This window comes from Wyeomyia smithii, chromosome 2, assembly GCF_029784165.1.
Source record: "Wyeomyia smithii strain HCP4-BCI-WySm-NY-G18 chromosome 2, ASM2978416v1, whole genome shotgun sequence".
Taxonomy (NCBI): domain Eukaryota; kingdom Metazoa; phylum Arthropoda; class Insecta; order Diptera; family Culicidae; genus Wyeomyia; species Wyeomyia smithii.
In genome coordinates this window covers 183,858,798-183,885,583 of record NC_073695.1, presented here as the reverse complement: position 1 = coordinate 183,885,583, position 26,786 = coordinate 183,858,798, and the positions used below count along the sequence as shown (strand labels likewise).

Below are 26,786 nucleotides of genomic sequence, written 5' to 3'. Positions count from 1 at the left end.
TCGGTTGCTTGTGGACTGGTCTTTGACTGCCTATAGCTTCAAAGTTTGTGTTTTGTCGGTGTGTCTTTTAAGGACTACCTGAAAGTTGTTTCCCATCAGTCTTTCTCAAGACTACCTACTTTTGAATTTAACATTTGTTTTAACTTTTTTCGTGTCACCTGAAATGGCTGGACGGAAAAAGAAACCTCGCATCGCTGCGGGGAGGAAAAGAGAGGCATCTCTTTCTGACACTTCGAGTGTCTGTAGTGACAATCCTTTTGATATTTTGCCTGAGCAAGAAGCTGGTGAAATGGAAGTTATGAGTAATGAAACTATACAGAATGTAAAATATTTAAAAAAGGAAAAAGTTCCACCTATTGTGGTAACTATTTCTTCTGAATTCAATATTTTCAAAAAGGAACTTTCAACGTTGGTTTCTGACGTTAGAGTTACCTATCAAATTGGTCGTAGAGGCGAATGCCGCTTATTAGCCGACTCTATAAAGGGTCGTAATCGTCTTATTCAGTATTTAACTGAAAAGATGTATAATTTTTTTACAGATGACACCAAGAACGCCAAGCCGTTCAAGGTTTCACCAACGATCAAACCGTAGATGAGATCAAAATTACTTTAACAGAATTACTCGGCATAGCCCCTACCCAAGTAATTCTAATAATTCAAAAATTACGAGGAGAAAACAGTCAGCGAACTGGAATTTCCCTTGTTAATTATTTAATTCATTTTAACCTCAATGAGGTTAACAACTTAAAATTTTTTGAAAAAGCACATGCTTTGTATAATGTGCGTGTAAAGTGGAAAATTTATAGGAAGTATGGCGGAGGTGAGAAGCATATCACTCAATGCCGTACTTGCCAACGTTATGGCCATGGCTCCAAATTCTGTAACATGGACCAAAAATGTCTTAATTGTGGAGACTCTTCTCACAAAAAGGACACATGTCCTGTGAAAGAGAGTAAAAATTTTCGCTGTGCGAATTGTAACGGCAACCATATGGCAAATTTTTATCAATGCCCAGTCCGTTTAGCAATTGTTAAGGCACGGCAAGGTAAACAATATTCAATTTTTAAATTAAAACCAACTTAACAACAAAATTCTCCAAGCGTACAAGTGACGCATAGTTTACCTACTCCTTTGCATACCCGTTTAACTTATGCACAGGTTACAGGTAGTTCGAACATTCTACCGACAAATGTTGGTAGTTCGAAAATGACTGCAAATATGGGTAAGCAAAACACGCTAGAAAACAATTGTACACCTATTACCCCAGCAAATATTGGTACCGAAAATATTTTTTCTAATGTCAACTGCCTGCGGCCTATTACGGCTGGTGAACTTTCTTTTTCGCAACAGGCAATGTTCGATCTTATGAACGCCATGTTGCAGGCAAAATCAATGTTTGAAGCCATTCAAATAGGCACAAATTTTACTATTAAAATTGTTTCTAATTTAAAATTTAGCAATGGTTCCAAATAAAACAATTGAAATATTAAATTGGAATGCTCGCTCATTGAAGGCCAATGAGAATGAGCTTTTTAACTTTTTAACAGTAAATAATGTGCATATTGCAATTATTACTGAAACATTTGTGAAACCTAACATAAAATTAAAATGTGATCCCAATTACGTGGTTCATAGATATGATAGGATTCAGAGTTCCGGCGGTGGAGTTGCAATTGTTATTCATCGCCGAATCAAACATCGTGCTCTTCCCCATCCTTAGACGAAAGTTATTGAAACTTTGGTAATTGAAGTTCAAACTGAACTTGGGATTTTATTTATTGCCGCATCATATTTACCATTTCAATGTACACGCTAGCACAAAAATTATATTAAAGGTGATTTACAAAAACTCAACAGAAATCGTTCGAAATTTTTCATAATCGGCGATTTTAACGCTAAACATCGTTCATGGAATAATTCTCAAAGTAATTCCAATGGCAAAATTTTATTCAATGATTGTTCTTCAGGATACTATTCTATTTTGTCTCCGAATAGTCCTACATGCTTTTCTTCTGTAAGAAACCCTTCAACAATTGATTTGGTGCTAACAGATCCAAGTCATGTATGTATTAATTTGATCACACATGCTGACTTTGATTCTGATCATCTTCCAATAACTTTTTCTTTATCAACTGATTCAGTTTTAAACCCTATGAGCTCTGTTTTTAATTATAACAAGGCTAATTGGGAAAGATACAAAACTCATATTGAGAGAAATTTCAATAATGAGCTTGATTTGCAAAACGAAGTGAATATTGATTCCGCTTTGGAAGCATTAAAATGTGCAATTGTTGATGCCAGGAATTATTCTGTTCCAAAGGCTCAAATGAAATTTGATTCACCAATAATTGACGAAAATCTTCAACTTCTAATTCGTTTGAAAAATGTCCGCAGACGTCAATATCAACGTTCTCGTGACCCTGTTTTTAAAACTATTTATCAAGATTTACAGAAAGAGATTAAACATAGATTTACTCTTCTGAGAAGTCAAAATGTTGAGACTAAAGTTGAAAAATTGAAACCATATTCAAAACCTTTTTGGAAGCTGTCGAAGATTCTTAAGAAACCTTCAAAGCCTATTCCAGTTTTAAAAGATGGTGAACGTTTTCTTGTATCCAATGAACAAAAGGCTCAAAGACTTGCTCAGCAGTTTGAGAGTGTTCATAACTCAAATTTGAATTTTGTGAGTCCAATTGAAAATGAAGTCACACGTCAATTTGATTTAATTTCTTCCCAGAATTATTTACCTGCAGAAATAATTGAAACTAACTTGAATGAGATTAAATCAATTATTAAAAATTTCAACAATATGAAAGCCCCTGGTGACGATGGAATCTTTAATATACTAAATAAACATCTCCCTGAGAGCACAATGGAATTTTTAGTGAAAATTTTCAATTGCTGCTTCAAAATTGCATATTTTCCCAAATTATGGAAAAATGCAAAAATTACTCCAATTTTAAAACCGGATAAGAACCCAGCTGAAGTTTCAAGTTATCGACCAATCAGTTTGCTTTCTTCAATAAGTAAACTGTTAGGGAGAATTATTCTTAACAGAATGATGTCACACATCAACGAAAATTCAATTTTTGCAAATGAACAGTTTGGATTTCGCCATGAGCATTCCACAACTCATCAATTGCTCAGAGTTACTAATATGATACGAGCTAACAAATCTGAAGGTTATTCCACTGGAGCTGCTCTTTTAGACATAGGAAAAGCATTCGACAGTGTTTGGCATAAAGGTTTGATTGCGAAATTGCAAACTTTTAATTTTCCAATTTTCCTAATCAAAATTTTAAAAAATTATCTTACTGATCGAACTCTGCAGGTTGTCTATCAGAATTCAAAATCTGATAGATTTCCTATCAGAGCAGGTGTACCTCAAGGTTCAGTCTTGGGTCCAGTCCTGTACAACATATTCACTTCAGATCTTCCTGATTTGCCTCCAGGATGCACAAAGGCATTGTTCTGCGATGACACAAGCATTTCCGTAAAAGGGAAAAGTCTTCGTGTCATATGCAGTCGATTGCAGAAAAGTTTAGATATTTTTCTTCCTACTTGCAAAAGTGGAAAATCTCTCCCAATGCTTCTAAAACTCAAATGATAATTTTTCCTCATAAGCCTAGGGCTTCTTTCCTCAAGCCCAACAATAATCACGTTGTCAAGATGAATGGGGTTATTTTAAGTTGGTCTGACAAGGTTAAGTACTTGGGACTAATTTACGATAAAAAACCTATTTTCAAAGAGCACATTGAGAGTATACAAGCCAAGTGCATCACATATACGAGATGTTTATATCCTCTCATTAACAGGAATTCTAAACTTTGTTTAAAGAACAAACTTTTGATTTACAAAAAAAAATTTTTAGACCAGCAATGCTTTATGCTGTACCGATCTGGTCAAGTTGCTGTTCAACAAGGAAGAAAACGCTCCAAAGGCATCAGAATAAAGATTTGAAAATGATTTTGGAGCGTCCTCCTTGGTTTGGTACACTCGAATTACATAGACTTACTGGTGTTGAACCATTAGAAGCTATGTCAAATAAAATTATTAACAATTTTCGACAAAAATCGTTGCAATCCTCAATTGCTATGATAAGCTCTCTTTATAGCCAATAAGTTAGCAATTAAGTTAGTTGTAAGTTTAGTTTCCCTTTTCTGACAAGTAGGTTTAAATCCCTACGAATGATAAGTCCTAATTGCGAAAGCAAACAAATCCTAACAATTAAAATTACAAATTTCTAACTGTGTTGAGAAGTCACCATTTGTGATTGGACACACATACTCATTATTTACTAATATTTATCATAAATACTTAAGCTACTAACAAATCCCCCCTTTAAACAAAAAAAAAACCAGTCGTTGATGCTTCAACTCGTCCGAGAAGAAAGAGTCGTCTTAGTATTTCTGCCTGACCGCCCTGAACAACCCGGGGGCTACCTTTATGGCCGTCCTTATGACCAGGTTCGGGACTCCGTCCGGTCCCGGTGCCTTGCTCACCATCAGGGAGTTTGCGAACTCAATGAGTTAACCGTTTGTCACCCTTGCCGCATCCTCTGCCTCTGCGCGGTACTGTGGGGCAGAACCCAGAAAAGTCGCGACAAAACTAACAAAAAATGAAATTCAGTTTTCATGCCTCATTTTATTTTCTGCTTGCAGTAGACATGTTATCGACTGGAAATCATGATAATTCACTTTGAAAAATAATTTAGAAAATGTGCTATAATATTGTGAAAGTGAGGATTTACAAGGCTTGTAAAATGGAAGAAAAATTTTTCACAGATATTTTCCAGTAGGGCAGGAAAATACTTAGAAATTAATGAGCTAACTCATATGATCCTCATAAAACAGAGTATAAACTAATAGGTAATGTGATTTTAAGACAGTTTTGTTGAAAATAGGTTCGTAGGAGGCATATGAAAAACATAAAGTTCTACGTTGTTCCTCTATGACACTTTATTGTACTAAAATACAAGGTATTGACTAGTTCTAAACCAAAAATCAGCTGCTACTAGTTGCGACTTACTGAGTAATTCGAGTTTTCGCAACGATTGTTTTCATGTCAATTCATGTAAAAAATTGTTAATCAGCAGTGTCCGTATTGATGTTTTTCTGATGGCTTGCTGAATGCCGGTGTATGCAACACGACCATGATTGTGTTCGGGGGTCTTTCGAAACTGACGTCCAGTAGTATTAATACCCCCGGAAATAATTATTAGTGCCGTCTGCCGGGGTGAGATTAAGCCACGGGGGTGGGATTGAGCCAAAACGGGAAATGTTTGTATGTTAAATTACTTGCGATTTCCAAAACCTAATACCTTAAATTCAATACTTTATGAAACATGACATATTTATTCACAACTTAAAATGGAATATAGATAATATCAATGAACTGTGTCGCTTCAAGAATGTTTCAAAGTACAGGGTGAAAAACATGCGCAAATAACGTTATCCAAAAATGTCCCAGGAAAACCAACCCGATCAAGAAATCACATCAACTTACTGCTCAGTTGGTTCGTTAGGGTGTCGTCTCCAATGTGTTGAGGAAATATTATGCATTGAATCTGTGCCGGCTCAGAAAATAATGTTTCTCCAAACTGTAAACTTTTCGAGCCCTTTTGGGGTGAGATTGTGCCAAGCTATATTGAACGGCACAGTGTGTGGAATTCACATTCACGACAAAATTATATCAGTATACACCAAAACACTTGAATTGTTTACATTTAGTAAGTTTTTTTCCCCACAGCATAAGGTATGTTGTCTAACTATGGTATTCTTTGAAATAATGACTAAAAGCTCGAGAAGCTTACTGTTCTCAATTGTTAGATGGAAATTTTCAATGATTGATAATACTTATGGAATGTAACAAAACTTTGTACACCAATTCTATATAAACAGATGACTTTTTAAGCGAAGAAGGAGGGTTGTGGGTACGTTTCCAGAGGTTTTGAGATCTCCAATGGAATATACAGTTGTCAATGACACATAATAATTGAAACCAAAAGTCTTCTCAAACTTTATGCCCTAACGTTTTCCCTTTTTAGGCTACCTGGAGACGCCACTATGTGTATAGAGACTGTCTATAAGCCACGTTCTCATAACTAATTACTCTATGTATCAATTTGATCCAGCCATACATTTTTTTATAATTCATATGAAACATAGTTTCTGATCAACCCCCTAAAGCCCCTTAATAGTCTACGTTGTTTATGGTCGTCCCTATACTTACTGTTTTATCATGTTAGTTATGTGGATTGTTCGTAGATACACTACTGTTCATTTAACAGGTATTAAATTCAACTTTTTGTTTTTGGCACAATCTCACCCCCCCTTCTATGGGGTGAGATTGAGCCAAAGTTCATGTATTTTTAGCAAAATTATAGTTTATTGTAACTTAACCATATTTGTTGTAGTTGTTAACAAAACATTCTAGAATGCATAGGTGTATTTTGGATCGAATTATTTGCTTAAATGTGTGCGTTACAATCTTGAGAACAAAAAAGCATCATTTTTTGGCACAATCTCACCCCGGATGACAGTACTAAGAAACAGTTTGTTATCGGGTGAACAGTGTTTTAAACAAAAGTAAGCATTTAGTATTCATGTTAAATGGTATAAAATTAAACAAGAGAAGCTCATAGAAAGGGAACATGACCAACTAAACTTTAATTGAACAATGTTTCTCAAGAAGATGTTTTTATGGTGAACAACATTGCCGAAGACATGAAAACTGTGAAAACAACTGTTTTGGTTGATGCCAAAAAAGCTAAAAATGAGCAAAACGTCAAAATCTGGTGTTGACTGGTAAATTGACTTTCAAAATAACTCACAACTTGCTCCAAACCACATGTGAATCATTTTATTGTTTTATTGATTTTCATAAAGCTGGTTCATTCAGTTTAACTGGGATGATTCCATAAATAATTAAAATTTATTGTTATTGAATAGAAAAAAGCAACCTTAGCGGGAAACTTATCTGTTTAACATTTCGTTATTCGCACCATGACTGGCAATATCTATACCCTATATCTTTGATTCCAATGAAATTTTTTTCAATAAAAATCTTTCTTTAGAACTTTCCAGACATTCCAGACCTTGATTCTCAGCTCGTAGATCTATTTGAACCAGCCACTATAAATTTACTTTAATTGTTTTTGGCATCACCCTAGTGAAAAATAAATGAACCACCCTAATGAAAATCAAGTTTAAGATGCCTAATATACATTAGAATAATTTACATGTGGCTTGGAGCAAGTTGTAAGTTATTTTAAAAGTCAGTTCTTGAATATCTCATATTAGACTCTCTGTTGTCCAAAGTCCCAGAAAGACGATTTTGAACCAAAATTTTTTTTTTTCGAGATTTACCAGATTTTGACGTTTTATGCATTTCTAAGTCATTGAGCATAAAAAAACCTCTGGATTTTCCCAATTTCATGTACTCCCTTCCCCTTGGTAGTTTTTCGAGGGTTAAAATATAACAACTTTGAGCGCTTCGAGATACCCCTAGACCATACCCGGCTGATATTTTGTACATGTCATTGCGTTGGGCCAATAAACCAAATTGAAAGGTTTTTAAAGGTTTAACATACTTTTGAAAAATCATTCTATGCTAAAAACATGATTATTGGAAAAAAAATCAACAAATCAGCAAAAATCAATTTCCTTAAAAATGTCGAAACAAACCGATTTTTTCTTTAAGCCATAATTTTTTTTTTATAAAAATATTTATAAAGTGCAGATTTTTCTTCTGTACTTTATGATTATGTTCAGGACAGTTAACAACAATAGTATAAAAATAAATCGAACCAAAAAAAACTAGCATGATCGTTTTAGGCACAATTTTGGTTGCTATACTACATAACATACTCTTGAACACGATAATAATTATGTTGAATACCTAGCAAACAAATTATTCATATCGATTAACTGGAAATTTAAAATTTCTGATACATATTGATTTGTTTGTACCTTTTATATACCTAAAGAGTCATGTAATTGCAAATCGATTTATTACAGCTTGGAATTTCTCATATTCAAAACTCTCAACATTCATCGAAGCATTTAACAAACATGCCAATAGCATGAAAGGTTCTTTCCCATTATACAAACGAAACACAGTCCTCGGTGCACCGGTGCTGCAAACACAATCTGACGTGATTCTGTAAAGCACCTCAATCAATGTTAATCCAATTACCCTATCATTTTTCTCGCCCGTCCAGTCATTCACCCGAACAGGTTTTGCCGATCAATTTCTGTCACGCTCGGGCGGATAGCCTAACCCGACCCCGTTGTATCCCGTACTAGATGGAACGATTATAAACTATAGACATCTGCATTCATAAATATCTGACATAAGCCGGGACGAGTCGTAATAATTCTTGCCGCAAAACCGAACATGATAATAAATATATAAATGTCCGCTCCTTCAACGCTGCCCTCATGAGCAGCATGTCGCTATCGCGTCCAGCCGTCTATCGCTCTATCTTGTTCAGCTTGCACTTGGTGCAGCTTGTTGAGACTATCGTCACTCGTCTAGGACCGGAGGAGCAAGACTCTTCCGGCAATCAGCATCTCTATCGCGCCATATTTACACTTTGTGCATGAGACGACAGACCACAGCCGGGACAAAACTCACGCAAAACATTTTCCCTATCACTCACTCACTTGTCCTCCTGACCTTTCGGCGAGGTTCTCCGACCGGCCGTAGCGCTCCCTAAATGAAGGATGATTTCGTTCCGATCACTCCTCGCTGCAACCTACCGCTCGGTGTCTCCGCTCGGCCTCGAAGTCCTAGCCCAAGTCACGACGGTTTCTACATGCACCATAAATCAAATTATTTTATTCATCATCATCATTATGATTATCATCGTCCATCGGCTTATTGGGTAATAAGCTGCAGCGGTTCTTGTTACGAAGTACATCGTCCCAGGACGGCATTGCGCGGGTGGGTGATAAACAGAAACATGTCAACGCGCCGTCCGTGCGGTCGTTCGGGTGGCCGTCGTCGACGGTGTCCACGATGTCACGCTTTCTGAGTATCACTCGTTAAAGGAGAGGAAGTGACGAAATTTCCAATGTCATATTCGCTGGTTGGAAATCACCTAAGTCGCTGCACTGATTGGCCGCTAAAAAGGTTGTCTTTTCAGAAATTGTCCGGGCTGCGAATCGCCGGTCACGATTTATTACTGCTGGTGCACAGTGTGATCGGAGCCGATAACCACGAGGGTTCGTGATGTTTCAATAAAATGATAAAATAGTTGGCGGTAAAAGAAATTCGGAGTGTGTTTACGTTTTATACTTTATGTATAGTTATTGCTGTGATTAAATTATATTTGTTAACACTATTCATCAGTACATATTACAACGATTACAGCAGAATTTTAACGCTCTTGTTTGATAATATAATATTATAAACAGAAAGGTCTTTTTAGGCGGGTTGCTTTTCTTGATTGCCTAAAAACGGTACCTACAAAATATCGACCTCAATTCAATCACTTTTTCCGTTTTAGCCAATGGTAATTACTTATCCGTTTTCAGAAAAAATCACATTTTTTGGTTTTAATGCTGAATACATGCTGTCAAATTCAAACGTGGTTCAAACATTTCCGAACGGTTTCCTTCGTTATAGCTTCAACTAAAAAAGTCTCTTTGACCGGTCCCATGCAGATTTGGAACGCATCTTCCGGGTAAAAAAGACATTAGTGTACTTTAACTTTTAGGTATCGACAATTCCTTTTTTTCTTTTCATAATCTGATTCAAAGTCGTAAAAATGCTACCAATTTCAAAATTCATGGATCATAAACCGTGCCTCGATAACTTAATATTACTATATACATATGTTGTGAATTTATTTTGCCATTAAAAAAAATCTATAAAAAAGATCTGTGTTTTAATATCCTTAATGAATACCTACTTTGTTTTGCAATATAAGTATATTTTTAGTGTTTAAAGAGATACAGACAGACAGACAGACAGACAGACAGACAGACAGACAGACAGACAGACAGACAGACAGACAGACAGACAGACAGACAGACAGACAGACAGACAGACAGACAGACAGACAGACAGACAGACAGACAGACAGACAGACAGACAGACAGACAGACAGACAGACAGACAGACAGACAGACAGACAGACAGACAGACAGACAGACAGACAGACAGACAGACAGACAGACAGACAGACAGACAGACAGACAGACAGACAGACAGACAGACAGACAGACAGACAGACAGACAGACAGACAGACAGACAGACAGACAGACAGACAGACAGACAGACAGACAGACAGACAGACAGACAGACAGACAGACAGACAGACAGACAGACAGACAGACAGACAGACAGACAGACAGACAGACAGACAGACAGACAGACAGACAGACAGACAGACAGACAGACAGACAGACAGACAGACAGACAGACAGACAGACAGACAGACAGACAGACAGACAGACAGACAGACAGACAGACAGACAGACAGACAGACAGACAGACAGACAGACAGACAGACAGACAGACAGACAGACAGACAGACAGACAGACAGACAGACAGACAGACAGACAGACAGACAGACAGACAGACAGACAGACAGACAGACAGACAGACAGACAGACAGACAGACAGACAGACAGACAGACAGACAGACAGACAGACAGACAGACAGACAGACAGACAGACAGACAGACAGACAGACAGACAGACAGACAGACAGACAGACAGACAGACAGACAGACAGACAGACAGACAGACAGACAGACAGACAGACAGACAGACAGACAGACAGACAGACAGACAGACAGACAGACAGACAGACAGACAGACAGACAGACAGACAGACAGACAGACAGACAGACAGACAGACAGACAGACAGACAGACAGACAGACAGACAGACAGACAGACAGACAGACAGACAGACAGACAGACAGACAGACAGACAGACAGACAGACAGACAGACAGACAGACAGACAGACAGACAGACAGACAGACAGACAGACAGACAGACAGACAGACAGACAGACAGACAGACAGACAGACAGACAGACAGACAGACAGACAGACAGACAGACAGACAGACAGACAGACAGACAGACAGACAGACAGACAGACAGACAGACAGACAGACAGACAGACAGACAGACAGACAGACAGACAGACAGACAGACAGACAGACAGACAGACAGACAGACAGACAGACAGACAGACAGACAGACAGACAGACAGACAGACAGACAGACAGACAGACAGACAGACAGACAGACAGACAGACAGACAGACAGACAGACAGACAGACAGACAGACAGACAGACAGACAGACAGACAGACAGACAGACAGACAGACAGACAGACAGACAGACAGACAGACAGACAGACAGACAGACAGACAGACAGACAGACAGACAGACAGACAGACAGACAGACAGACAGACAGACAGACAGACAGACAGACAGACAGACAGACAGACAGACAGACAGACAGACAGACAGACAGACAGACAGACAGACAGACAGACAGACAGACAGACAGACAGACAGACAGACAGACAGACAGACAGACAGACAGACAGACAGACAGACAGACAGACAGACAGACAGACAGACAGACAGACAGACAGACAGACAGACAGACAGACAGACAGACAGACAGACAGACAGACAGACAGACAGACAGACAGACAGACAGACAGACAGACAGACAGACAGACAGACAGACAGACAGACAGACAGACAGACAGACAGACAGACAGACAGACAGACAGACAGACAGACAGACAGACAGACAGACAGACAGACAGACAGACAGACAGACAGACAGACAGACAGACAGACAGACAGACAGACAGACAGACAGACAGACAGACAGACAGACAGACAGACAGACAGACAGACAGACAGACAGACAGACAGACAGACAGACAGACAGACAGACAGACAGACAGACAGACAGACAGACAGACAGACAGACAGACAGACAGACAGACAGACAGACAGACAGACAGACAGACAGACAGACAGACAGACAGACAGACAGACAGACAGACAGACAGACAGACAGACAGACAGACAGACAGACAGACAGACAGACAGACAGACAGACAGACAGACAGACAGACAGACAGACAGACAGACAGACAGACAGACAGACAGACAGACAGACAGACAGACAGACAGACAGACAGACAGACAGACAGACAGACAGACAGACAGACAGACAGACAGACAGACAGACAGACAGACAGACAGACAGACAGACAGACAGACAGACAGACAGACAGACAGACAGACAGACAGACAGACAGACAGACAGACAGACAGACAGACAGACAGACAGACAGACAGACAGACAGACAGACAGACAGACAGACAGACAGACAGACAGACAGACAGACAGACAGACAGACAGACAGACAGACAGACAGACAGACAGACAGACAGACAGACAGACAGACAGACAGACAGACAGACAGACAGACAGACAGACAGACAGACAGACAGACAGACAGACAGACAGACAGACAGACAGACAGACAGACAGACAGACAGACAGACAGACAGACAGACAGACAGACAGACAGACAGACAGACAGACAGACAGACAGACAGACAGACAGACAGACAGACAGACAGACAGACAGACAGACAGACAGACAGACAGACAGACAGACAGACAGACAGACAGACAGACAGACAGACAGACAGACAGACAGACAGACAGACAGACAGACAGACAGACAGACAGACAGACAGACAGACAGACAGACAGACAGACAGACAGACAGACAGACAGACAGACAGACAGACAGACAGACAGACAGACAGACAGACAGACAGACAGACAGACAGACAGACAGACAGACAGACAGACAGACAGACAGACAGACAGACAGACAGACAGACAGACAGACAGACAGACAGACAGACAGACAGACAGACAGACAGACAGACAGACAGACAGACAGACAGACAGACAGACAGACAGACAGACAGACAGACAGACAGACAGACAGACAGACAGACAGACAGACAGACAGACAGACAGACAGACAGACAGACAGACAGACAGACAGACAGACAGACAGACAGACAGACAGACAGACAGACAGACAGACAGACAGACAGACAGACAGACAGACAGACAGACAGACAGACAGACAGACAGACAGACAGACAGACAGACAGACAGACAGACAGACAGACAGACAGACAGACAGACAGACAGACAGACAGACAGACAGACAGACAGACAGACAGACAGACAGACAGACAGACAGACAGACAGACAGACAGACAGACAGACAGACAGACAGACAGACAGACAGACAGACAGACAGACAGACAGACAGACAGACAGACAGACAGACAGACAGACAGACAGACAGACAGACAGACAGACAGACAGACAGACAGACAGACAGACAGACAGACAGACAGACAGACAGACAGACAGACAGACAGACAGACAGACAGACAGACAGACAGACAGACAGACAGACAGACAGACAGACAGACAGACAGACAGACAGACAGACAGACAGACAGACAGACAGACAGACAGACAGACAGACAGACAGACAGACAGACAGACAGACAGACAGACAGACAGACAGACAGACAGACAGACAGACAGACAGACAGACAGACAGACAGACAGACAGACAGACAGACAGACAGACAGACAGACAGACAGACAGACAGACAGACAGACAGACAGACAGACAGACAGACAGACAGACAGACAGACAGACAGACAGACAGACAGACAGACAGACAGACAGACAGACAGACAGACAGACAGACAGACAGACAGACAGACAGACAGACAGACAGACAGACAGACAGACAGACAGACAGACAGACAGACAGACAGACAGACAGACAGACAGACAGACAGACAGACAGACAGACAGACAGACAGACAGACAGACAGACAGACAGACAGACAGACAGACAGACAGACAGACAGACAGACAGACAGACAGACAGACAGACAGACAGACAGACAGACAGACAGACAGACAGACAGACAGACAGACAGACAGACAGACAGACAGACAGACAGACAGACAGACAGACAGACAGACAGACAGACAGACAGACAGACAGACAGACAGACAGACAGACAGACAGACAGACAGACAGACAGACAGACAGACAGACAGACAGACAGACAGACAGACAGACAGACAGACAGACAGACAGACAGACAGACAGACAGACAGACAGACAGACAGACAGACAGACAGACAGACAGACAGACAGACAGACAGACAGACAGACAGACAGACAGACAGACAGACAGACAGACAGACAGACAGACAGACAGACAGACAGACAGACAGACAGACAGACAGACAGACAGACAGACAGACAGACAGACAGACAGACAGACAGACAGACAGACAGACAGACAGACAGACAGACAGACAGACAGACAGACAGACAGACAGACAGACAGACAGACAGACAGACAGACAGACAGACAGACAGACAGACAGACAGACAGACAGACAGACAGACAGACAGACAGACAGACAGACAGACAGACAGACAGACAGACAGACAGACAGACAGACAGACAGACAGACAGACAGACAGACAGACAGACAGACAGACAGACAGACAGACAGACAGACAGACAGACAGACAGACAGACAGACAGACAGACAGACAGACAGACAGACAGACAGACAGACAGACAGACAGACAGACAGACAGACAGACAGACAGACAGACAGACAGACAGACAGACAGACAGACAGACAGACAGACAGACAGACAGACAGACAGACAGACAGACAGACAGACAGACAGACAGACAGACAGACAGACAGACAGACAGACAGACAGACAGACAGACAGACAGACAGACAGACAGACAGACAGACAGACAGACAGACAGACAGACAGACAGACAGACAGACAGACAGACAGACAGACAGACAGACAGACAGACAGACAGACAGACAGACAGACAGACAGACAGACAGACAGACAGACAGACAGACAGACAGACAGACAGACAGACAGACAGACAGACAGACAGACAGACAGACAGACAGACAGACAGACAGACAGACAGACAGACAGACAGACAGACAGACAGACAGACAGACAGACAGACAGACAGACAGACAGACAGACAGACAGACAGACAGACAGACAGACAGACAGACAGACAGACAGACAGACAGACAGACAGACAGACAGACAGACAGACAGACAGACAGACAGACAGACAGACAGACAGACAGACAGACAGACAGACAGACAGACAGACAGACAGACAGACAGACAAGCAGGCAGGCATATTTTCCTCTTAAACCAATTTGCTTATTCTTGGAATGGATTTTTCTTAGTTCACTTTAGATTCCTCATAAAGTATAATCCTCAAAAACTCACTTGAAGGCACTAAATTTGATATTACAGTCGCGCGTCTGCACTCAAAAACTCATTTAATTCAATGACCTACCTCAGAAAACAAAATCCGCGCATTGTTCTATACGGCTACAACGGGACTCGTTCAGCAGCCAACCAAAGTTTTTTTCATCACTAGCGGACCACTTTTTATTTTAATATTGTTTGGTGATCACTCATTACACTAAGAATACTTTAATCTCTGAAATGTTCACCTCAAATTTCCAAAAACAAGCCTGAATTAGCAGAAATATATGAGATGAATTGCTACAATTTCCAAATTTCAACTGTATGTATTTTCATCTGTTTTCACTGCGTTGAAGAAATGCAAAAGTTTCCAAACCATTTTCTGTTAATACGACAAAATCATACTGAACATGTTGAATTTTTCCGACATAATTGACATAAATCGACAGCACTGTATTGCTTACTTAGGTTACCAATTTTGCGCGTAAACAACTACAGCGGATATCTAGGACAGCGGATATCTAGGTAACCTACTACGACGGGCTGCGGCTACGTTCATTCATGATAATGTGATTCATTCATGATTAACAGTGTGAGGAATATGGGGGCATCGTGAGATGAATAATTGAGCAGTGATTCAAGCTTTGAGACGGATATGGAAGCGTTGTGAAAAATGGTTTGTTTTACAAAATTCAGGATAAGTTTAGCTAATTTTACTAAATACACAATGCTGAACGATTCCATAAGAGCACGTAGGCATATTTAGTTTGTTTGTTTAATGATTTCGTCAAATCCGTGCATTATTCGTGAATAACGGCTTAATGAGATGAATAAAGGAGCAGTTCTCCTAGTTTTCTTGGATGCGATAAAGATAATTTTAAGCGCTAATTTTTCAAATTTATTTCTTTGGAAACTATGAATTTCGAGTTGTGCCAGTGCCGCACGAAACCTACAATTAGGAAGAAATGTTAGGATGTAGTCTTTGCTTTGTTAGAGGCCGTGTATACCTCTGTTTTTTGTTAGTACGGTGGGTTTTTGATCTGGATTCACTTTGTTAAGGGATATGGCCATGTTTTAATTGGAATAATGTTATAATATAAATATGACCATGTATATATGATGTTAGATTAAAAGAAATGAATTATGAAATACGACAAGAAGTATTAGGGCATGTCGTTCAGATCTCGGTTGACTGCCTTCCATAGTAGAAATTTTCAAATTCATAACGCAGAAAATGCAAAAAAATGTTCCCGTAATTAGGGAAGAACTTTTTTGTGCCTTATTCAAGGCATATCAATAGTTGTTGTTGTGCTCCTGTTTACGCCTGAAAAATTTATCAAAACAAGTTTTTACAACAACCTAGCAGCGTTTGTACAGACGTGTCGCTCTTTGCCACAACCATTAACCGCATAAAGTCATCCAAACATATTATCGCATTCACTCATCTACCACAGCCACGAACGTTATTGAAAAAAAGTGGAAAAATCAAAGCATTCTACGATTCACAGGTTGAGCGAAACAAAAAAGACCCTACAAGATTATAGACTGTTTTACGAACGTTTCAGAACTCAATTTATGAATTAAATTTTAAAATGATCGAAAAAAATAGCAAGAATATTGCAATCCACACACGCGAAATTTTCCTGCACTTTCAGTGCGGCGTAAGATAGAGCGTAGAATATTTTTACTGGGCATGAGCTCGAATATCAACACATGACACTCGAAACTCGAAACAATTATTTGTACTTATCTTACTAAATCTATAGAGATTATTGCATATTCGACTTTTCGAGCGCCTCAACAGCCTGCAGCAACCACTCACACCAAACACACTAGTTTCTGCAAAAAAAAAAACGGATAAAAAACACTTGAAATGTAGACTTTTACTGAGCAGAGAATTCACACGTGCTGACGATAGCCATGCTGCCAGAGTATCCCGTGCCGGAACGAGAAATTTTTAAGCAGACAAAGTAGTAAATTTTCTCAAGTAATCAATACAATCCCAGTGACAGTTTTGCGTATGATTAACAGTTATGTTATCTGCATATCGTCGGCTTCGTGCAACACTGGCACAACTCAAAATTTTGCATTTTCGAGTTTTTGATGGCAAACGATGTTAAATATACTTAAGTTTCATCCCACGAAACCCCGTTTCAAAATTCTCAAAAAATTCAGAGTTATAAGTAGAAGTGCCTTTGCTGCACAAACCGAAATTTCTACATAAAGTTAGAAAAAATAAGGTTTTACCTTGGGCAACGTGCTCATAATATGTGCATAATAGACCTAAAAGTGTAAATGAGGCTTGGTAATCTTAAACTTCAAAGTTTTCTTGAAAATCGTAAAATAGATTTCCGACGCAAATTTTCAAACGCGTTTTTCTCGAAACTATGATTTTTGAGTTGTGCCAGTGTTGCACGAAACCGACGATATCATTATTAGCACTGAGATACATGGACGATGTATAAATGTATCGCTTCCGTATATGATAAGCGCATACTAACTGAGCCATTAAACTTTAGGGATTGTCCGGTTTTGGAATGAACTGAAAATAATTAGAATTTTAGCCAAACTTTTTTATGAGTGGATAAAATAAATAATTAAAAAAAAACGTTGTAAAGTTATGATAATTGTTTTGATTTAATTAAAAAAAATACTAGAGTGCATTATGATAATTGTTTTGATTTAATTAAAAAAAATACTAGAGTGCATCATTCTCAAATGTGTACACTTAAGTCGCTTTTTACGCGGGGGATAAGTGCCGCGTAAATTCTGGAATCCGCGTGAAAAAAAAAGGTAAATTCCGAAAACCGCGTGAATTCCGGAATTCGAGTAGATAAATTCCGCAATCCGCGTAAGACAAAAAAATACAGCGTAAATTCCGGAATCCGCTTAAAAAAATCGCGTAAATTCTGGAGTTCACGTAAAAAAACCGCTTAAATTCCGGAACTCGCGAAAAAAACGCGTAAAAAGCGACCTTAGTGTATTTCTATTACCTTCCATTCTACTGACTCACTCGCGTGTTAGTTCAATGACATTCCTCACACTTGTCCAAGCTGTAAAAAGAACTAGTATTGCACTGACCTAAGCAGTTCTTACCTACCAGTAAGCTATTCAACCCCTATTTTTTACAAACCCCTCGAATTGTAATACTAAAGTCCCCCCTGGCGCAGCGCTTCCGCAGAGAAAAATTGTTTCCATTGTCCAATAATGCCGACTCTTTATTATCAACTTCAGTAAAAGCGATGGAGCGATTATAATCTCGTGGCTTCGATTTCGACCTCCAGTCTTCGCTGGCGGTAATAAGCAGCAAATACCGAAACGTGTCCACCATTTGCTTTCGTCGCCGTCGTGAGGCGAAACTGGTGCCTCGGCCGGCCGATGATAATGACAATGAAGATGACGGTGATTACAACGCTCCGCTATGATTTTTTTTTCGTTTCCTCATTTTCCAACAGGACATTTCGAACGTCCGGGGTGCTGATGCTCATTGCAAACCGAAGCGACAGTAATGGCGCGCACGGAATCAGGGGAAGGTAATGTCCTGATGGGAATATTATCGGGTTAATATCTTCTTTCACACACACCCACTTTCGTGCCGCATTATTGTCAATGCTTCCGGTTGTCTTACTCCCTCCGCCCGCTAGCCACTTCCTGCTGTGCGAGCAGGAAAAACCACCATTAGCACCTTTTTGGTTTCGGTCTATTTCCTGTTTGCCAGTTTGCACAAATCGTTACGTCAATGGGCCACTTCATAGCGAAGCATTACAGATTATTTATTGCAATCTCGATTGCTTGGGAAGTGCGATAAGTTATCTAGAGTTGTCGATGAAAATACACTGCGGTGCTATTTCCACAAGCTAGACATAATCACTGTTTACTAATTTGATAAAACGAACTTTTTTTACTTTTAACTTAAAATTTTGAATAATAGCTTTGGTTCTTTGATTCTGTATTATACGTGCACCATAAGTTAAATTGGTTTTCAAAAAATAAAAATCGCTATAAACTACGTCAGAGCTTTTAACATACTGCACTAGAGAAGTTGTGCCTCATATTGTAATAAAGAACCCGCAATAAAATCCAATATTACCTACGGTGAAATATTCCCGCACAATTGCCACTTTGAAACTTCATTTTACGCTGAAAGGGAGAGCAGGTCTTCGTGGTTGAATGGAAAAACCGGTAGAATAGCAACATTTTTTGGTCATAATAACTGAAAGTTCCGTGAATGGATGCAAATGTAGCGGACGAATCGACTGCTCGGCTGGTCTTTGATGACCGCCCGCAGCGCTCAGGCAGAACCAACCATTTCCTACATCTCTCAAGTGGCAGCCAAATTTATTTGCCAAATACTTTTTCGTCAGCAGTTTTTTATTTCTAGACTGTTTCTCTCTCTCTTTCCCACCCTGCTAACTGGAAACTTTATTAACGAACTTTTCATTTACTTTCTACTTGCAGTGGCAGTGAACCCCGGACCGCCGGCGCAGTCAAATTGAAACACTCGAATCTTTAAATAAGAAAAAACGGCGAACGAAACGAATTCCGTCGGTGAATAATGAGTACGCAGTACGGGACTCAAATGGGTTTCTAGAGAAACGTTCCCGGTTGGCCGTCGTGGCAATAAATAAATTACTCTCGGGAGCAGCGGAGAAGGCATTCTGCGACCCCTTTTAAACGAACCTACCACCAGTGGCTACCACCCATCGTCGCCACTTTGTATTTTCCGAAGAAAAAAACCGCCCACTTCAAGATCTGCGTGAGAAAGGTGAGTAATGTTTCTACTAGACGAGTGGAAAAGCGTAACCGGGTAGCTAGCAGCGGGATTGGGGGAACGAGAAGTTGAAAAATTGAATTTCAATTTGGCGTAACCCTCGGTTCGGTCCCAGGTCCCATCGGTCAGGAAGACGAGTGGTGGGTCATTCCCCTCCTAATCAAGCAATAGCCGATAGTCAAGTGGAAAATAGATCGTTATTACGAACCTTTTACGTTCACAATCGAATGAAAGGCTGTGAAATGGCTTTTGCCGTACCAAGTGGGAAGATTGATTTAAAAACTAATTGCTTCATTAATTATCGAGAGCAACAAGAGGTGGGATTGTTCGATTCGGATAGGGGGGTTGTTAATTTGGTGGTCATAGTAATATTTTATGGCGGTACTCAGAACTTTGACAACCGTGTGAGCTAAATTATTCTAGCGGTGAATCAAGAGACTTAATAGTAAATTGGTACACGTTTCATTTGCATTCAATCGAAAAGCTTATTTCGCCATGACCACCTTTTTATATCATTTGAGAACATATTTTAAAGTTTTACTTCACCTAATAAATGCGTTATTTTTCAGGGAACTGAAAGGTTTGCTTTGTTATGTTTTGAAGGGGTGAATGTTGTTAGAAAGCAAGCACCTCTGCAAAAGTGAAAGTCTTTATAAGTCATTTGCATGAGCATAGAGTGCAATAATTTAATTGATTTGCCACATTTTCAGCTAAAAACGCTGAGAATATACTAGTTTCGTTTCTTGGCGAGATGAAATTTTAGAAATCTGATGAACAATCTGATCTGATAATTCGCACTGCTTTTTAATGCATTTCAAACATTCAATTATATAAACCCTTGTGAGCGGGGTGGGAAAGTTCGTGGAAGATTTTCAGGGGAAAAAGCAAAAACAAACTGAAAATAGTTATCATAGAATTATTAAAACATTCAAACTTACTTTCGTATCTTTCGTACTGTAAATGTACTAAATTTCAGGAAAGTTACTCAGTATACACAGCATACGCATCCATCAAACTCGGTGTGAGGCCACTCCTTTCCTGTCATCCCTTACACGCGCTGCTTGGGCATCCCAGTCGACAGCACACATCCAACGTGCGGGGTCTGCCTCAAAGTCGTCAGTCTCTATCCGATATTATATCTGCTGGTAATGACAGGCCCACCGTAACCTGCCGTGTGTCACCATCTTGAGTAGCTCGTGCTTTATGCACCTGCGCCACGCCTCATTTCCTAGTTTGCCACCGAGTATTGAACGTAGGATTTAACGCTTTGGCGAAGTCAATCATCCTTCTTCTAAGTCCACGATTAATGTCTGTAGAGCGCCACCGTGAGTATCAGTGTCCTACAGAGCGCAAATTTCGTGGAGCCTAACCTGGATATGCAATCCTTAATAGTCACTTCACACGTTGTTTACAACACTTGGTCCACACCACACGCATACCGCATACTCCAAAATGCCCCGAACCAACATGCGATACAGCGCCTTGAGAGTATAAATGTCACTGAAATCGTTGACGGTAGGTCGAATAAATCCTTAAGCTACGAACGCTTTAACAGTAGTGATGGAAATGTGCTCATTAAACTGAAATTTGCTTTCAACGATGACTCCAAGATCTTTGATGGAAGCAACTCGTTGCAAGCTCCAATAGAATAACACTGATCGTCAAAAGCAAAAAAAAAAAAAAATCCTAAACAAATTACAGCTTTTCAACCATTCCTGTGAATTTTGGGGACCCTAGTGTATGCAGAAATGCATAAAAATTCCGCTTAGTTAGTGCTTGCCGGTTTTGTCGTTTCTACGTTGGCTTACGGAAAAACTGTTTGTCTCTGAAAAAGTTATCTTTACTAAGGGCACCAAAATTCAGAGAAAGGGTTAAAAAGCTATGATCTTTCACTTACACCAGTTTAAGCTCTAGTACAACTGGTTTCAATTCTGGTTTGCTGGTGAGAAGATGAAATGGACTTGAACTTGTCTAAGTTCAATTCCATCCCGTTTTGAAGATTCTAACGTGTCAACTCATCTATATTTGCCTGCGGCGCTTAGCAACCGTCGTCAGACTTCACAATACGATTCAATTTTAAATCTTCAGCGTATATCAGTTATTCAGATTTCGAAAGAAAGCATGGTGAATAGTATAATTATGAGCGAACGTGAGCCGTTTACATAAAAGCAGTTCGTTCTACCAGAAAACAGTTCGTTATACCATATAAAGACGCATCGAATCTAGACCAGTTGGGTTGGTTGTGAGTGGATCACGCCACCCCATAACCATCGACACCTATGTTGGCGTTGGGATTCGAACCCAGGCATCGAGCGTGGTTGGCGGAGACGTTACCAATCACGCTAGGCCCCCGCCCTTGTTCTCGATTTCAGTTAAAAGGAAACTACTGAACGTTATTACATCCGTAGTTGTTGCCCTTTTTTTTCGCAAATCCGTATTTGAACTTGATTATGAATCAAAGCTGCGTAGTACATAAGAACAAGTACATCGTGGACTAATTCTTCAAACACTTTCGCTAACCAGCACAAAAAGAAAAATTTATCCATGGTAAGTAATTCTCAATTGTGTGACTACAACCTGCTTTATAAATCGGACAGATTGAAGCGGGTTTCCATAAACTAGGAAATTTACTCAGACGAAGTAAACTATTGAAAATAATTTATAAAGGAATTTTCAGAAATTCGGCGCACATTTTTAGGGACAATGGCAGAAGATTGTAAGTTCGGGTCCCTTGGAAGCGTCTAGCTTACTCAAGGCAGAAGACACATCATTTCAATGAGTGGAAGATTTAGGCCAAATGTCGGGCAGTTTTTGAGACTGACGCAATTTTCACGTTTCTTACGCTGATGGTGCCTCTTCTCGGCAGCTCCAGCTTCCCGATATTTCTCCCACATCTTACGCGTTACACAATTTGCTTCGACTCTTCCGTCACCTCTAGACACTCAAAATCGAACTATTATAATGTGGGATTTCTACTGTCATGCCTATCATTTCTCACGCCGTTTCACTGGTCGTGTCATGGATGTGCTTCCACTGCTCGTTCAAGTCTCCCAGTCAACATTTTCATACGTATAATAATGTTTCGATTCCAATATCCGCACTCATATATATCATACAAACTTGCATTTGATGCACAAAAATAGTATATGCGTACTATTTTGGAGGCGTACTGATACGTACTGAGGAATAATGGTGTGCAATTCAATGATATACGTATTTATATACGATAATTTCTGATTGAAAGTGATTTGTTTCACACAATCTTACAATTCTAACCCTACAAGCGTAAATCATTCCACCATGATATACAATTAGAGCTGAATTCCTGCGCATGATAATAAACGTGGTATACGATTTAGACTTTCTTAAGATATATTTGCGATAATTTCCACACAATGATATACGATTTGTGGTTGACTGGGCTACTCCAAGTGGCTTATCGATTCATTCATAAACTTTCCGAGTGTTCTCTGCAGCAACTCCTTTTGCTGATAGCTGCTACCAAGTGATGGTGATCTTAATCGACGTGTGACAGCCGAAAAGACCACATATAGATGACATCTGAAAAGTAATTCTCAACTTAACTTCGATAAGCAAGTGGTCGATCTGGAAGCAGGCCGTTGTTGTTGTCTCTAGGTGTACTTCCGAATGTTTAGGCGTGCAAATGGATCCCCTGATCGCAGCGAAAATCACTAGCCTCAAGCCATTGTCGCTGGTAGTAGAGTGAAGACTTTCCCTACCAATACCGGGACGAAAGAATTTTGCCGGATCGGCGGGTGCGTTCATATCTCCAATGACAATCTTAATGTTGTACTGTGAGCAAACTTCGTACGTTTTCTCAAGGAGCTCGTAGAACTCTTCTTCGACGGTTATATCGTTGGTCACTGCGTACAAATAGGAAGAATTTACCATTGATCCTCAATACGCAGAAAAGATCATTAATGGGCCTCCACTTAATGACTTCCTTTGTTTTGCTTCATAGTCGCGCAAAACCGACACCCTACGGCCACGGTCGTAGTTGTGGTGCTTGAAACATGCCCGCGGTCGGGCCTAGCACTCGAAATTCACGTTATCCGGTGTTTGGTCTGGTTCGAGCAGAATCCTAATATTCCAAGTGCTAAATTTACAATCACTGTGCTTTTTCTGTAGATAAGTCTTTAATAAATAAAATATTACACGGCAATCATTATAAATTACCCGACGTTTCGACGTTCAATGGCTTGTTTAGGGAGAAGTTCAATTCTGTCTCTTGAAAAAGACCATCAAAAACTGCCGAAACGTCGGGCTGTTTATACTGTTTGCCGTGTAATATTTTTTACAAAAGACTGAGAAAGCCAAATAAGACTTATCCACAGAAACAACACCATGTGATTGTACTTTTTCATCTGTCTAGGGTTATACCGTAGTATACTCTAGTAACAATATTGGTTTTATCAAAGTTTTATAGCGTTTGATGCTGCCAAAACAGCGCTGTAAAACTTTTATAAAACCAGTTTTGTTACTTGGATATTGTTCGTTGTTCATAGTATATTCAAGGTTGCATATTAAATTTTGAGTTGTCAATTCCATTCAATTAGTCGCGTGCCGATAACTCACTCTAAAAGTACAATTTTGAAACATGATGTACGACAAATTTGCAGTTCACAAGTAATGCTACTAGTTTGTCCGAGCAAGCAGTTCTCGAACTCTTATGCTTGACCTTCTAGTGCCTAGTGCTGCCTTTAGACAGTTTTCAGTTAAACCTCTAAAAAGCTTCAACCAATGCATAAGAAATTTTTCGAAGTCCGTCTGTAAATTAACTTGGGCACTAGAGGGTTAAAGTGTGAGAGCCAATATTCGCGGTGAATATCATTAAATTCATATGGGCTCTCACACTTTAGCTATAAGAGTTAGAGTATTGCACTATTCGACAAACTTGTAGTACTGTTTAAGGACTTTAAGTTTATCGTACATCATTTCTCAAAATTGCACTTGTGGAGCGAGCTATCGGCACGAGGCATAAAAGCACCCCAAAATTGAATACGCAACCTTGAGTATATTTGTTTGAGCATGATGCCTTACAAAGGCCGCGATACCTAATTTTGCGACGGGGCTGTGTCTGGCGAGACACCGCATTTCAAAGTCGATGGTTTGAGCTGCCCCTGAGATCGGAAACTACTCTCAGACAAGCTGCCCACCAAGGAGGACAGCTGCGTCTTCCCTAACAGCTTACGACTAAGTTCCCTCCGGTTCACCGATCTTAGAAGTTACTGGGCAATATGCTCTGGACCACAGTGGATTTTATTTTGTACCTACTGATACGGATTGCACCGCTGCACAGTACACTTGGGTCGCTTTTTACGCGGGTTGTTTTTATGCGTTTTTTAAACGGGATATTTTTACAATAACGCGGACTATTTCTACTCGATTCGGAAGATTGCTTGTACGCGGTATCAAATAAGTTTAGTATAAGTGTTTCTATCCTAATCTTTTAAATGCGGTACAACCAACCGCGTAAAAAGCGACCCCAGTGTAGTCGGGAGCCGGAAAAACCTCGATTTTTCATGTCGATATTTTCGATGTTTTGCATTTTTCCGAAGATTCTCAAAGTGTAAATGACCTTTTCCCAAAGTTTCATGACAATCGGTTGAGATATCAATTTTTGATCGCACTTTGAATGTTGCTATATTGAACAATTTCGATGATTTTCATGTTTGAAATCAAAATTTTTAGCTCAACTTCAAACACCTGAAACTTCCTCAGTTTTGATCCGATTTCGATTCAACAAGTTTCATTTTTAAGGGAAATTTGTGTATTTTTTGGTTGATTTTCAAGACTTTCCAAAAATATAACCAATTTCTCAATCGAGGCAAAACATATTGCAGTGAAGCTAAAAAATCATGTATTTCTAATTTCATTTCTACCGTACAATCTTGTGAAACAGTTCGGTACGATCGGATAGCCAACATTCAATGAGAAATTTATTGTACTTATCAGATTTTCGGGTCCCGTTTTGCACATCGTTGCTCATAGGGAGATATTTTGAAAATAAAACTATGGAGACATATGGTGGTCAATTGTAAAATATTCATTTTTTTATATTTAAACAACATGATTGACTGGGAATTATACATGAAGTTTTTTCCAGTAGTTTCAAGCATTTTTATATGAACTTGTAAACCGATTCCAGTACTGCAAGATGTATAAAGAGAGCATAAGTTGAATTGATGAGAAAAAAAAACATATCGTTTTTTATATTTTCAATGAAGTTGAAATAAACTACCATACCATCATAATTTTCCTTAAAAGACCTCTAACTTGTCGCAGAAAGATCTTGAATTGGTCAAACGGCTTAAAAGCTAGAAAAATTTCAAAATAAAATAAATTGAATTAGGATGATTCTTGCACCACCCTAATTCAGAAAGGAGTAACCAAATGAAAAAAAGGCGGTTCTAAAATTTTTCGATGAAGAACAAGTGTGGAAACCACCCTAATATCCATCTTAGCACTTGTAACCTGTGCGGTTGCAATTTCAGCATCGAGTGGAAAATTTATCTAATTTTGGGTAACGCTGCAAAAGCGTGTTAACGAAAAAATAACCCTTATTTTGGGTACTTTTGCGAGAGAGTGTACTAGTGAAAAGT

General features: G+C 39.9%; 1 protein-coding gene across 2 annotated transcripts in view; it reads left to right on the top strand.

Annotated features, from left to right (window-relative positions):
• The window catches only part of LOC129725952 (nyctalopin-like), a 296,366-nt gene that overhangs the window by 121,306 nt on the left and 148,274 nt on the right, over positions 1-26,786 (top strand). For both annotated transcript variants that reach the window (XM_055682410.1, XM_055682411.1), the window contains exon 3: positions 19,851-20,157. The gene's annotated coding sequence lies outside the window, so the exon portion shown is untranslated. The remainder of the gene's footprint in view (positions 1-19,850; positions 20,158-26,786) is intronic.